This window comes from Mustela putorius, unplaced genomic scaffold (assembly GCF_011764305.1).
Source record: "Mustela putorius furo isolate JIRA1106 unplaced genomic scaffold, ASM1176430v1.1 tig00003859_pilon_pilon_pilon, whole genome shotgun sequence".
Taxonomy (NCBI): domain Eukaryota; kingdom Metazoa; phylum Chordata; class Mammalia; order Carnivora; family Mustelidae; genus Mustela; species Mustela putorius.
In genome coordinates, this window is record NW_025422011.1 from 2475155 (window position 1) to 2489425 (window position 14271).

The following is a 14271-nucleotide window of genomic DNA, read 5'->3' on the forward strand; positions in this document are numbered from 1 at the left end:
ACCCCCGTGGGGTGTGCATTCCCCAGGATGGAAAACCCCAAGGAGGGAAGCAGAGGACACAGGCAGGGGCACCATTTCAGCCTTGGATTCAAGTCTGCCTTGAACACCAAATTATCAATATATTGGAAACCAATAAAAAGCAAATAATTTGCTTGTCTTGCTTCATCAGGTTGAAGTTGAGGATTGGTTCCCAACTGAGGTGGCATCTGACCTCAGTCTGGCATTTCTCCCCTGCATTTTTGGTCCTTCCCTGGTTCTTGATGATCTGGGCGGCAGCTCCAGCCTTCCGCAGTTGAGCCTGGGGGCCCTCAGACTCAAGGACTGGCCAGAGGCCAGTAGTCTGGCAGGACTTGCCTGCATCCCAGCCTTCCTGGCCGCCTGGCCCCCTCTTAGGGTTGTATTTTGGCTCATCTAACTTTGGCTCAAGTCCACTCACTTTGTCCCCAGCTCTCATTGCTCTCCCTCATTGACCTTGGGCTTGGGTAGGGATCACTGACACTAAACAATGAATAAGAGCTCTGGAAAGCAGCCACTCCTGACCGTGGGGCAGGAAGAATCACCCCAGGGCTTTGGTCCGTAGTCTCAGGGAGACGGCCATAGGCAGAAGCCCAGGGCAGGGGGGTGGGGAGGGCAGTGGGTGGCAGGAGAGTATTGGACTCACATGTCAAATAGGCTGGGGAAAGTTCTGGAATCTCTTATCTGCCTTACCACTTTGGGCAAGCTGCCCCTCCAAATTTTATAATCCCCAACTCTAAAACGGGGTCATGCCACAACACATTTGACAAAAGGACCCAGATGCACAAAACTGACAGCAGCAACTGCTGATGGGAATGTGGAGTGACAGGAACTCTCATTCATTGCTAGTGGGAACGCAAAACGGTGCAGCCATTTTGGAAGGCAGTTTGGCAGTGTCTTAAAAAGCCAAATATATTCTTAACTTGCTCCAAGGTGCTGCCCCAATGGGCTCACACTCATATCCACACAAAAACCCGCAGGAGACTGAAGAGCACCTTTAGTTCCAATCACTTAAGATCGGGAGCCACCAAGATATCCTTCAAGAAGTGAATGGGTCAGTAAGAAGTGGTACAGGCAATGGAATGTTAAAATAAAAAGAAATGAGCCATCAAACCATCGAAAGACATGGAAGATATATATTTTTTTAATTTTAATTTTCTAAATAATTTTTTAATTAATGACTTTGTTTATTTAAGAAAGAAAGCAGAAGCAGAGGGGAGAAGCAGAGGGAGAGGGAAGCAGACTCCCTGCTGAGCCGGACACCCCCCCCCCCCAATCAGGGCTTTATCCCAATACCCTGGGATCATGACCTGAGCCCAAGGCAGATGCTTAACCAACTAAGCCACCCAGGCACCCCAGATATGGAGGAAATTTAAAGGCACATTGCTAAGTGAAAAGAAGCCAGTCTGAAAAGACTACCTACTTTATGATTCCAATTATATGATGTTCTGGAAAAGGCAAAAGTATGGGGATGGTAAAATGATCACTGGTTGCCAGAGAGAGGAAGCAGGGAGGAAAGGTAAATAAAGGGGTGGATCAAGGCAGAGGGTCCCTCAGTGTCCATTTCCCCTTCTTCATTTGAAATAGAGCCGCAATTGAGCAGACAGCCACCCAGAATGAAGACTATAATTCCCAGCATCCCTTGCAGCTAAGTGGGCCATGTGACTGTGTTCTGGCCAATGGGGCATGGATGCAAGTGACGTATGTACCCTTTATTAAAGGAAGTGGCATCCTCTCCTCTTCTGGTTTCCTCCTTACTGAGTAGAATGGAGAGGCTGTCTTGAGCCATTGTGGATCATGTAGACCAGCGATGGTGAAGCCCCAAGGTACAGAAAGCTGGGACCCTAATGCTTCTGTGAGGAAAAATCCTCCTAGCTCAGAATTTTACTTAGAGAAAAATCAATATCTCTCTTATTGAAAGGACTATTATTGGGGGATTTTGTCACACACAATCAAATCAATGTCCAGACTCATGCAAGGACCTTCAAGGACTGTCCTGAAAGTTCTGCATAAAACAGACAAGGCATCTTCACACTGTCATTCACTCAACAGATCAAAGCCAGTTTACCGTGCTGGGATCTGGGGATTCAACTAAGAATTAGGTAGATGAGCCCTTGCCCTCATGGACTTCACCTTCTAGGGCAGGAGACAGACCATCAACACGAGAAGGAATGAATTACAATTAGTAACATTTAGCATTTCTTGCATTCCGAGCTTACTACGTGTCCGTCCTATTCTAAGCCTTTTCTGCCTATAACCTTATTTTATCTTCACCACAAACCCAGAAGGTGGGTGCTGTTGCTTCCTTGTTTGACAGACAAGGAAGCTGAGACACAGAAAGGCTGAGGAACCTGCCCAAGGTCACACAGCTAGTAATTGATAGTTCCAGGACTTGAACCCAGGTCTGCTAGACTTTAGAGCCTAAACCCGTGGACTCTCCTGCTAATGAAGGGTATGAAAGAGACCACTGTGATAAAGAACAACAGGTGCCCTGCTGATGTTTCTCTTAGCAACACTGACAATAGACACAGTCACAGAACCCCATGCTGGACAAGCCCGAACTCCCTTACCTGGGTGGCCGGTGTTGAGAGGTCTGGAAAAGGATCAAGCCTGTTTCTAGGTGCCCTAGTCAAAGGTTTCAAGTCACTCTGATGATGGTGTCAGATGGCCTGGCCACTGCCAGCTCGGGCCGTCCAGGAGATGCCCACCTGTCGCAGAGAAGCAGATCAGTCATTAACTGCTGGGTTGGGGGCAGACCTCATTGGCTTGTGTTGCCCCGGGGGTGGGGGTTGCTTTCTGTTTGAGATGCTCTCTGGGCCCCAAGGGGGCCACGTGGTGGGGCAAAGATGGCAGGAACCTGGGGCCATGCATCAGGATAGAGGTCTTAGCTGAACTTGCCTGGAAACCCATCTAAAACACAAAGATATGCATATGCCTGTGTGTGTACGCCCTGAATAAAAATACATAAGCATCACACCCACCGTGTCTAGCACAGTGCCCTTTGCAGAGCGGGGAAGCTCGACAAATGTTTCACGGTTTGCTTTGATGGAAAACATAAATGTATATGTTGAAGTGAGTGGGTGGAAACTCCACGAGAGTTTGAGTGCATTGGAGGAAAGATCCTTCCTCATGGGAAAATGCATTCTTAGGATGCTCCAGCCAGACAGACCAATGGCTTCATTTTTCCAATGAGGAAACTAACATCCAGAAACAGGGGTCCCCCGGAATACCCTGGGCACAAGACAGCGGTCTGCCGCAAGCTATCAGGTGGGTGGTGGTCACGGATGAGAGCCAAGAATTGTTTCCCGGGTGTATCCAAACCCAGACAAGGAGGAAGAGGTGGTGCCCTCAGTGGCCAGAAGCATGGTCTTTGGAGGCAGGTAGATCATCGCCACATGCTGGGGCCATTTTTTTCCAGAAGTGGACCTGGGTAAGTCAGGGGTCCTCTCAGAGCATCAGTCTCCTCGTCTATAAAGCGGGGATAATAATAGCATCTCTCTTCAAGGATTGCAGGGAGTCAAAAATGACTTTCTTAAGTCTGTGAAGCCCACAGCAGAGCCTTCACTCAATAGATGTTGGGGATGTGATGCAGAGGAGGATACTGTGAGCGCCTGCAGGGGGAGGTGGAGCACTGGACCGGGAGCTGCTCAGTGTCTTTTCACAAGTCTTTAGGCAAAAATCTCTCCATTCAACCAGCCATTCATTCCCTCTCCCCCACCCCTGACCTTGCTTCCCCTTCGGCCTCTCCAGCATGGGTCCCCAGACCTGCCTCTCCCTGGAGGCTGCAAAGGCCCCACCTGCCCATGGGATCCCCACACCCTAGCCCACATTTCAACAGCCAGCAAAATGCAAATGTCATTAGCACACTCTGCGAGCTGGTGAGTGCTAATGTCACCCACTGGGGAGGGTAGAGGGGTGTGGGAGTGAATTTCCCAGGAGGGGTGGCATTCTCAGCTTTTTGCAGAAGGGTGAGATAGAGAAATAAATAAACGGCTGCAGGGAAGAGGGGATGACAGAGACCGCTTGAGCAGCGTGCTATACAGCGGTACCGTAGCTGGGGCTCCCCTCACAGTGCCTGTGGTCCCCACTTCGGCCCCCCATCGGGATCATGGCTGTGTCTCAGTCTCTCTGGGCCTCTTCCCTGCACACATTTGATGAAGAGGCTCATCTGGGGGACCCCCAGCTTCCACCTTTCATTCCCACCCCAACCCATACTCCATCAAACATGCTGAAAGAAGCAGACCACCCACTCAATTAACAGACCCCTGGCAGGGGGCCACTCCCAGGAGGAGGCAGCCACAGAGGACCTCCCAGCTCCCACCCAGGATTTGCAGACAAGAGTCATGGGTTCCAGTCCCGATGCCACTCAAACTTGCTGGGAGCACTCAGGAACATACTCTTGTGTGTGGGGCCTTGGTTTTTCCATCTGTGAAAGGGGATGTTGGGCCCACAGGCAGTCCTTACAATCTCTTGTGGTCAGGTCTAAAGCCCAGTTCTAGTAACTCACAGGTGGAGATACCAATCTAAGCACACACCCCCCCCCTCCCCCAGAACTTCCTGATGACAATGTCCCTGAAGACCCCAGCAGACATGCTGAGGCTTCCTGGAGGAGGGGGCAGATGGTGTGTGTGTGGAGATGACAGTAGGGTGCTGTGGGCAGTGGGGCAGGGTAAGCAAGGGCATGGAGATACCCAAGTGGGGAGCCTTGAGCCAGGGCTGCCTGTCAGGGCAGAGTGGGAGACGAGATGCAAAGATCCTGGGGTCAGTGCTTTATGTGCAGTTCCTCATTTAGTCCTCACTGTGCTATCATTCCCATTTTATTGATGAGAAATGGAGGCTCAGAGTGGTTAAGTAAGTTGGCGGACACATGACTGTTAAATAGCACAGATTAGATTTGACCCACAGCTGATTTAAGAGCAGAAGCTCTTGATCACTGTGGGATACCTCCACCACTCCCCCCACCCCCATCTAGCTGGTTTAAAATAGAATGTGAACTAGAGAAATCTAGGCTCCTGTGTGTCGTAAACACCCACAGATAAGCTCACAGTGGCACTGGAGGGTGGGTCCCACTGTGGCCTGGGGAGGAAGCTCAGTGTGTGAACGTGTGTACATTGTCAATGTGTGTGAGTCACTGTCAAGTGCAGCTCCAGAGGGGTCCAGGCCTAGCAATGCCAGCTGGGCAGTACATGGCCAGGGGCCATCTGGCCCAGGCAGCCAGAAGGCCTAGGCCATCCCACAGTAGCCCAGGAAGCCCTGTTCTCCAGGATGTGAGCTGGCCTGGCCTGCGCCACCTTCCCTGGCTTCCATGTGACCAGAGGCCGATCCTCCTGCTGCCAGGGAGAGGGGCACCTCCTGCCCTTGGCCCACATCTCCTTTGGCTTAGTCTCTCAGTCCCAGCCAGGGGAACAAGACATGCAGACAGAGCCAGACAGGCACACGGGGCCACCTCCTGTAGGTAGAGAAGCTGGCAGGCGATGGCACCAGCTGAGGGCTGGCCAGCCAGCCCTGTCTTGCAGCCCCGCCCCCGCCCCCAGCCATAGGCCTTGTCATCAGGACATGCAACCTGCCTCTCTGAGCCCCAGTGAAAGCTGAGCTGTGGAGATGACCAACTACCTCAGGGAAAGCACATGCAAGCTGTAAAGTGCGGAGCCCATCGATGCGGTTGTGATTTTAATTCCCATGGCCAAGACAGCCCAAGGAGTCAGAGAGAGTCCCCAGGGAGCATTGACTGAGAATCCAGCCAACACCTTTATGTATGTCCCCTGTTCCCCTCTCCTGGGTCTCAGTTTCCCCATGTGCAAAACTGAGGATCTTGAGCCCAGATACAGAGTGGTTTCGCAGTCTCCAGGGTCTATCTTCCTTTGCCAGGATTCGCCACTAACAAAGTATCCGGGTCTCATTTGCCAGAAACCAGAAAACCATTCATGCAGCAATTGGCTGAGTACAGGGGGCTCAGGACAGGGACATTTTGATGGGAGATAAGAGGAAAATGGTTGACCTAGAAGGAAAGTGACAAATCTGGGAAGATGGAAGGAAACTTGCAGGAAAGGAGGGAGACAGAGCTATTGACGGGTAATAGAACCCGGGCAGGGTCTTTCCCTTGAGTTTGCACTGGCTGGTCCTGGAGGCCACAGAGAAGACACAAGTAGGTCTGTTTCCTGGGGATCACTAGCAACACAAGTGCTCATTGAGTACCTGCTGTGTACCTGGGACTCCAGGATGACAGAGATGAGCAGGGTTCATCACACAGCTCACATCATACAGTTCAGAGGAAGGAGAGGTCCTTCCCAGTTGGGCCATGGGGAAGGCTTCCTGGAAGAGGGGGCCGATTTAAGTCCATGGAGATGAGAGGAGGGTGCTGTGGGCAAAGGGGGCCAGGGTGAGCAAAGGCATGGGGTACCCAAATATGGGCTGGGTATTCAGGACCATGAGCCAAGGCTGCCTGTTGGGGCGGAGGGGAGATGAGGCAGGAAGGGAAGGCAGGGGTTGCCTGGGTAAGGTCTTCGAATGCCAGGCCCAGGAAGATGAACTTTGCTCAAGGGTAATGGGGAGCCACCGAAGGTCATAGAGCAGAGGTGTGCTTCAGGTAGATGAAAAGCAGGAAGGAGCCTAGGCAGTTGGAAACAGATAGTGAAAGGATGGAAGTTCAAGGGGCCCAGGCAGGTCTTTTAACCTCTCTGAGCCTGGTTCCTTCTCTATACAGTGAAAAACAGAAAGCCAGTTTAGAACGATGTAGGACTCAAACAGATAACATGAGAAGCACTTGGAGTACGGTAAGTGATGGCTGGCTGCTTGCTTTCTAAAATTTAAGCATCGATGGCTTTTATTAATGAGTGGCACCTTTCTCCTGTGAGGACACCAGAGCTCAGAGTCAAATGACAGGCCACTGCCAGGGGTGCTGGGCCTCAAATCAGCAGAAGCAAGTTATGAGCAAATAAACCTGGGCTGACTCAGAGAAGAGTCTTGATTTTAAAATATTGCTAAGGAAGAGGGCTGCTTTATGACTTTTGCACTGTGTGCTTATTAAACCCGAGCTATAAATGTGAACTAATAAGTAAAATGAGTTAAGTTAATGAAAAAAATCAACCTTCAGGATGAATCCATATTACCTAATGGCAGTCCATAAACATAAACATAAAATTTTAAAATACAAGAATGAATTGCAATGCCCAGCAGCTCGCGGAATCTGCAATTTCTCTCTCTGAAAAATAAAAGCTATTGATTTTAGCTTGGGTTCTCTTTGCTCATGAGTGAGTCTTTGAGAAGTCATAAAGGAAGGAATTATTTCCAATTGTTTACTCACTAAGGATCCGATGTATTGAATTTAAATCGTCTCCGATTCCTAATTAGTGCAAACCAAATTAGAATCTGAGTACAGAAGAACTGGAAAGGCCCTTGGAGGCCTCTGAGCTCAGTTTTCTTTGTTTTACGGACCTGAAGCCCAAGGGACAGAGAGGGCAAGGGACTCGCCTAAGAACACACAGCAAAAGAGGTAGGAGCCAAGCTAGGACCAGGGCTCCTGGTAGCCAGGTTGACATCTTGCTCTGGTCCATGCAGCCCCTGGGATCAGCTCATTTAATCAGGTCTTTTGGGTATGCTGGGTGTTACGTTGGCCTCAGCCCAGATGGCTCGTACCCTAAAAACTTTCTCCCTGCTGCTAGGAGTACTAAGACCCTGTGGCTACTGTCAGACACAGAATCTGGTTTCAGCCACAAAGAAGACCCACACCGGGCCTTGGCTTCTGTCCTGAGGGGGCCTCTGAGTGGCACAGCCCCAGGCCCAGGGAGGCTGTGGCACAAAGACCTCATTGTATAGTGGCAGAAGGGAGGGGGCTCTTAACCCGGCTTCACATTCTGTCTCTCTCTCTTTCACAAACACACACACACACACACACACACACACACACGTGAATGAGCACAACAGGAACCAGGGAGCTTTGCCTGTGGCACAGGCACATGTGCGTGTTTGCACGTGTGTGCGTGTGTGTGTGTGCATGTGTGTGTGTTAAGTTTCGGCCCGCATGCAATTATGAAGCAGATGTTTAATTACTACCTGAGTGTTATTAATCAACACGATTAATACACAACCCATACCACATAATTACTTTGCAATTACACCGAAACGAAATATTTTATTGCTGAGGGTTTGCTAATTACCCGGCCTTGCCAAAGGACAGGTATAATGGGCAGCAATTTTTCTTCTTTCCTTCCCTCCCTCCTCTGCCTCCCCCTGCCCTCCCATGAATCTCCAGGGCTGATGTCCCCACCACACAGAACTGGGAGCTGACACAGGCTGCCAGCTCCTTCCCAAGGCGCTGCTACGGTGCTCACCTCTGTTTTAATGGGAACCCTAAATCGTTCTGGTCCTCTCCTCTCAGCAACCCCCCACCCCCCAACCCTGGGGGACTTGCAAATGCACATCCTTTCCAGAACTAAAGACAGTCTCCTGCAGCCCTGCCACTGGGCCAGGGGTGACCTGAGTGGCTCTGTTGGCAGCTGCCTGAGGCTAAATCCTAGCTTCACCAGTAAGCGGCTGTGAGATCCCAGTCACATTAACTTTGCCTCAGTTTCCCCACGTGTAACATGGAGAGGATAACAGTAATTACGTTGGGGTTTCTCTTGAGCACTGAATGTGATAGCAGGCATAAAGCACTTAGCACAGGACCCAGTGCAGAAGAAGGCTTCAGAAATAGCTATGATTGTTCTCACTTACCCAGAAATGGCCCCTCCCCTAATCCTCCCAATCACTGGGTCTTCTAAAAGATCAGGTTTGTGGATTCCACTCTCTTTCCCTCCTCTACCCCAACAGCTCAGTCCTATTTACCTAGAAACATCTCACATTGTCCCCTTCCCACACTGTGCCACCTCCAGGAGTCTCATTTCCCTAATCCACGCTTTTGTCCTCTCCTCTGGCCCACAGCCAGAGCCTTTACCTGGCCCCCCCACTTTTCCCCCCACCCCATTCCATCTCCCATTAGGAAGGGAGACCTATCTTCAGGAGTGGAGCTAAAACCAGGTCACTCTCTCACTCAACAGCCTTCTGTAGCTCCCCATTGCCTGTGCAGCAAGGTCCACCTCCCTCTCTGGTGTTCTAGGTCCCAGAAGATCACATATGCCCCCAAGTTCCTCCTTCATTTCTTAGGGCATTAGCATAGCACAAGCAACTAAGTTTTTGGTGACAAGTGAAGAACTGTCTAGCTAGATTTTAAAGGCATCCATGTCCGCCAAGCTGGAATGTCCCAGAGCATTTCATAAGCCTACTGTCTCCACAGACTTGGGGTTTATCCTTCCCTGTTCACATTCACACCATCCTGGTTTCTTCCTACTTCCCCTGACAAACATCCTCCCTAAACACAGCTACATTTAAGAACGGTTGATCTTGGGCGCCTGGGTGGCTCAGTTGGTTGAGCGTCTGCCTTTGGCTCAGGTCCTGCTCGCAGGGTCCTGGGATCGAGTCACATCCGGCTCCCTGCTCAGCAGGAAAAGTCTGCTTTTCCCTCTCTCTCTATCCACCTCCCCTGCTCATGCTCTCTCTCACTCTCTCTCTCTCTCAAATAAATAAATAAAATCTTAAAAAAAAAAGAGTCCATCTTTCAGGGCACAGTAAATATTCTGCTAAGCAAACAGACTATATAAGGATGCTCAGATACAGGGCTAGCAGGCAGTCTGCTCGAGAGATGAGCCCCAGGCACATCAGACAGGGACGGCGCCTGTCTGAGAAAGAGCAGAGACAGAGGTGTGCACCATGTGCATGGGGGGCACATGGAGGCACAGGGGGGCTGGGGTGGCTACTTCCGGGCGTGCATCGACTCTTTCAGTTACCAGAATATTAAACAGTGTGGGCCACTCCAGCCATCACTTAGTCAGTGTAGGATGTCGGGCTCTGGAGTCAGACCCCGTGACACAGTCCCATCTCCACCTCTGGCTAAGCTGTTGACTTTGGGCTCATGCCTTAACTTCTCTGAGGCCTCAGTTCTTCCTCGTCACATGGGGCTATCACAGCTCCTACTGAAACCATCACCGTGAGGGTGTCATGCACACTTCGGTCAGTGCCTGGCATACAGAAAGAGCCAGGCCGATGTCAGCTATTTTGTTATTAAGAAGGATAACAGATCCTGGGAATACAGAGATTCCACGCCTAGAGCAAAAACATGGCAAGCCGTACTCGATCAGCAGGTGGAGAAGACGCTGCAGAAACGTTCCAGGGCAAGGCGATGAAGTGATAGCCCTTGAGCATTCATTCATTCGCACATTCCCTCAGAGTACAAATCACTGCGTCAGGCACTGGGCCAGGCAGAGGGGGTGTGGAGCTGTCTCTGCAGTGAGGCTGAGCAGAGCTGACCAAGAGCTGGAGGAGGGCGGGGGCTGGGAAATTTCGAAACCACTCCCTGCTCTCTCCCTGAAGCCTCAATTGCCTGTCACACCTGGATGTTAAATGAATGGGCAGCTGTGCTGCTGAAGACGGCAGGGGCAGGTGGGGGGGGGCATGCACCTGGGTGGGTAAGTTCAGTTCCACGAGTGAGGGAGAAGAGGAAGAAAGGCACGCCAAACCCCGGGCACAGCCGAGGCATCGGCACAAGAGCCTTAACTAGAGGGACAGGTGTGGGGCACAGCAAACAGGCTCTGCTTGGCACTGGCGGGGAAAGCACAGAGGAGATGGGGTGGAGGGGAGGCCCGGGGCCGGGGAGAGAAGCCTGGCCCAATGGGGAGCATTGAAGCCACAGAAGCCTGCGGACGTGGACAGGGCCAGGGGGACCATCCATGTCCTCAGTTTTCCTCCTTTGTCTGAAGTTCAAGCTTTGCTCTTGGGGGTCTGAAATCCCCTACCTGGAAGCTAATGGAAAGGTTTCCTGGGAAGCTTAGGGTCCCCCAGTTCTCTGGCCTGGAATTTGCCTAAATCTCCCTGCTCAGCCACAAGGCAAGACGACAGGTGAGCTCTGGGTGGCAATGGATGCAGGACAAAAAACAGGAAGCGTGCCCACTCCAGGTAGATGCAGGGAGGGGCACGCACGGCCAGGATGCCATTGTTTTCCCTCTGGGGCGACCCAGGGGCGGCCACTCCCTGGCTGGCAGGCACTCAGGCTGCACGTGAAGAAGGCAACTGGGAAGGGGACCTTCCTTCCATTCCCTGTGGGCGTCCCATGCCCTCTCCCCCACCCGCCGCCTCGATCTGGCTGTTCACTCACACCCAGGCACACACTCACGCCCTCTAGCACCCTGCCTCCCTCAACGGTAGCGAGGCTGATTTCAAACATCCCTCACTACGTGATGACCTGGACGCCCTATGTAAACATGTCTGAGCCTCAGTTTCTTCATCTGTAAAGTGGGGACAATGGCACTTCTCGTTCCCAGAGTGAAATGAGAAGACGCAAGGAGATAGCCCGGCCTGGCGTCTGGGGCCGAGTAAGCCTCGCTAAGGGGAAGCTATTATTAGCATTATAATTATAGCTCCAATCACGTCCTGGGAAGACCTCAGCCACGCAGCTTCCTGGGCCATCTGTGCCATCCTCCCACCGGCAGGGACCCTGGGGATTGACTGACCTTCATCCTGGTCCTCGGTGGGATGGTGTGAGGTCCTCCTAGGCCCCTGGCAGCCCCAGCCCCAAAGGAGGACTGTTCTAAACCCCTCCCCCCACAGCCACACACAGACACGGCTCAGGAGTTGACTTGAGTTTTCTGGGTGCACAGTGGTCATTCCTTGGAGCCATGGGGAAAGCAGTCTGGCATCATCAGGGCTCCTAACTGCACCCCCCCACCTGAAATGTGTCATTTCTCACCAGCAAAATGTGTTCCTATATCCCTTGTGAAATCACAGTGGGAATAAATCATTCACTCGGAGACAGCCGCCTCTGGGGAAAATCCTGGGCCTTGACTGACCCCAACATCGGAGGCTTTGGCTGTGTTTCTCATTGCTAGAGGAAGTGAGTTGAGAACATTGGCCTTTTCCTCTCTCAGCCCTAGGGACAGAGGTTATTAGGGATCAGGTAGTCTACGGGCCTGTATGAGGGAAGGAGCTCCTTTTGGCCAGGCCAGGCAGGAGACACCCCGCCCTGGTCAGGTCTCCAAGCAAGCCAGGCAGTGAGCACAGTGACCCCACCTGCCGAACAGATGCCGACGGCCTACCGTGCGCCAGGCCCGATGGAGCTGCTCTCCGCATGGCACCTGAATGAAGGTCTCTCCTCTGAGGCCCCCTTGGTAATTCAGCGGCACAACCTCAGCCACTCGGGTTCCACCCAAGGACAAGGGACAGCGCCTCAAGGAGACAGATATGGCTCCTGCCGTCATGAGAGTCACTGCACAGCAGAAGTCAAATTTGAAACACCGAGCGACCCTGAGACGATCCCTTTGACCACGACCGTTGCTCCCCCGCCCCACTGCCATCAACATCGAGGGTTTCCGACGCGCTGTGCAACCCACTTTTGATCCTCATCTCATCCAACGCCAGCCACAACCCAGCCGGGAGGGTCTGTGAGCTCTCATTTTACAGATGAAGAAGCCAAGGACCTGACGGACGACACTTTGCCCGAGGTCACTTGCAATTCACACGCAGCTGCACTAGGATTGGAACTCAGTTCTGCGTAACCGCTGGGCCCCAGCTCTTGCCTCCCACCGACAAAGAGCACCTGAATACCACGGCAGAGAGGAGGGGTGGGAAAGCCCAATGGTAGGGTCCTCCCCTGGGCCAAGCTTGCGGTCCCCATCTGCTACCTCATGTGACTCCTGGGCCATGTGGCTGGGGGAGGGAGCAACTGAGAGAAGGTAGAAGCGGGAATCATTGGTGACTGCCTCCCTGGTGCCACCAGAGCCCCTTCCCACATCCCCAGCCTGGGGCTCTCTCCCTCTCCAATGAGTCTCACGGATGTGGGCTCATCCCGCGCCTGCCACCCCCAAGTCCCATTATGTCTCAGACTCTGCAGTTCAGCCAGGCGGGTAACAGGCAGGGAATGGGAATTTTTACCTTTTAATTTGTTCCTGAGCCCCTGAGGCTTGCCAAGCCTGAGCAGCCCCACAGCAGGTTTGGAGAGGAGGAGGGGAGAGAGGGAAAAACAGCAAGTGGGGAACACCGCATAGGCAGTCACTCGGGGCTCTGCTGTGGGGGCAGGGGTCCAGGAGGGCAGGGGAGCCAGGAAGAACATCTGGTTCCCAGGGCACCCGCCACCTGCTCAGTCCACTCCATTCTGGGGGGAAAAACACTTCAAAGAGCCCAAAGCTCAGGAGAGGAGCTGCACCCTTCCTGGTGCAGGTTTCCCCTGCCCCTTCAGCCTTCCTTCCCACAGCCATCAGCCCTCCTTAACACGGACTCTCCCTCGTGTATCTGGAGCCCTCGCTACCCCGGGCATCGTGCGCCTTTTAACTCTCAAATCCTTTCCCTTCCACCCTGCATCAGGTAGTATCATTAACATGCCCATTCCACAGATGTAGAAACTGAGTTTTAAAGAGGGGATGTATCCTCAACGAATTCGACAAGGCCTTACTGTAGGACCCTGCCATCCCACTCCTAGATATAGACCCAAAAGAATGAAGACACGGACTGACCGGACCTGTCACGCATGTTCCCAGCAGCCAGAAGGTGGCAAAAGCCCAAATGTCCAACAAGAGATGAATGGATAAACAGGTAAATGGGATCTAGCCATGCGGGGGAATATTATTCGGCCAAAAAAATGGAATGAAGGCTAGGATTGATACATATTATTATAATGTGGATGAACTTCCAAAACAAGATGCTAGGTGAAAGAAGTCAAGACACAAAAGGGCAAATAGGGTGTGATTCCATCTGTATGAAGTATCTAGAATAGGTAAAACATTACAGACAGAAAGCAAACCAGTGGGGGCCAAGGGCTGGGAGGAGGGGTCTTGATGGGTACGGTGTTTATTTTTGGGGTGATGACAATGTTCTGGATCTTGAGAGAAAGGGTGGTTGCACAACACTGAATGTACTAAGTACCACGGTGACTGTACTAGGTACTGCCGTGAATGTACTAAGTACCACGATGAATGTACTAAGTACCACCATGAATGTACTAGGTACTGCTGTGAATGTACTAAGTACCACTGAGGTGTTCACTTCCATTAACTTTACATGACTTGAGTTTTGTCTCAACTAAAAGCAGAGAAAGGAAGAGTGGGGGAAGAGGTGAGGTAACGCTGAAGGTCATGAACTGGGAAGCACGATTCTAGCTTCAGGCTTGGGTCTCTGGGGCTGCAGAATCTGTGCCCTTGGCCGCCATCTTCCAGTTGCCCGCCATGAACCCTTTTG

General features: G+C 52.1%; 1 protein-coding gene across 5 annotated transcripts in view; it reads right to left on the minus strand.

Moving 5' to 3' along the window:
- Positions 1 to 14271, minus strand: part of TSPAN18 (tetraspanin 18) — a 177614-nt gene that overhangs the window by 53677 nt on the left and 109666 nt on the right. For 4 of the 5 annotated variants that reach the window (XM_004763185.3, XM_045065989.1, XM_045065990.1 and 1 more), the window contains exon 3: positions 2586 to 2723. The exons of the other annotated variant lie outside the window; for it this stretch is intronic. The gene's annotated coding sequence lies outside the window, so the exon portion shown is untranslated. The remainder of the gene's footprint in view (positions 1 to 2585; positions 2724 to 14271) is intronic. 5 annotated transcript variants of the gene reach the window in all.